Source organism: Penaeus monodon, chromosome 20 (assembly GCF_015228065.2).
Source record: "Penaeus monodon isolate SGIC_2016 chromosome 20, NSTDA_Pmon_1, whole genome shotgun sequence".
NCBI lineage: Eukaryota > Metazoa > Arthropoda > Malacostraca > Decapoda > Penaeidae > Penaeus > Penaeus monodon.
In genome coordinates, this window is record NC_051405.1 from 23,907,908 (window position 1) to 23,908,348 (window position 441).

The 441-nt window shown below is 35.8% G+C and overlaps 1 protein-coding gene across 1 annotated transcript in view; it reads right to left on the minus strand.

The window, feature by feature from the left end:
• Positions 1-441, minus strand: part of LOC119585718 (lysophosphatidylcholine acyltransferase 2-like) — a gene marked incomplete at its 5' end in the record, with an annotated part of 73,891 nt that overhangs the window by 10,320 nt on the left and 63,130 nt on the right.

The following is a 441-nucleotide window of genomic DNA, read 5'->3' on the forward strand; positions in this document are numbered from 1 at the left end:
AGGGGGGGGGAGGATTATTAGCAAGAAGGTGGGAACAAAGATAAATGGGATGTACTGAAGCATGTCTTTTCCTCCGTTTCCACATTCTGGTGAGGAGTCTCTATCCAGGCACATTTCAAACAAGTGACCGGTGTACTTATATGGAAGTTTACAAATAATGAAAGCCAAAAAGTCAAAGCCACAAAAAGAGCACTTCCTAGCAGCTACAAATGCCTATAAGTCTGTTTCATTTGTTCTGTTTTGTAAAGAAAAAGGAAGGGTGTGAAAGAAAGAAAAAAGTCTATGGTGAATGGACAGTTACTTTCACTATCATTCTTTTCATTATCAATTACCAAAGCATTTGTCTGTTGGTATTCTGATATACAAAACGTGTTCTTTTTATATATATAGGTAAGAATATGCGTATCAGATATAATGACATTATGCTTCAATGTATATGCA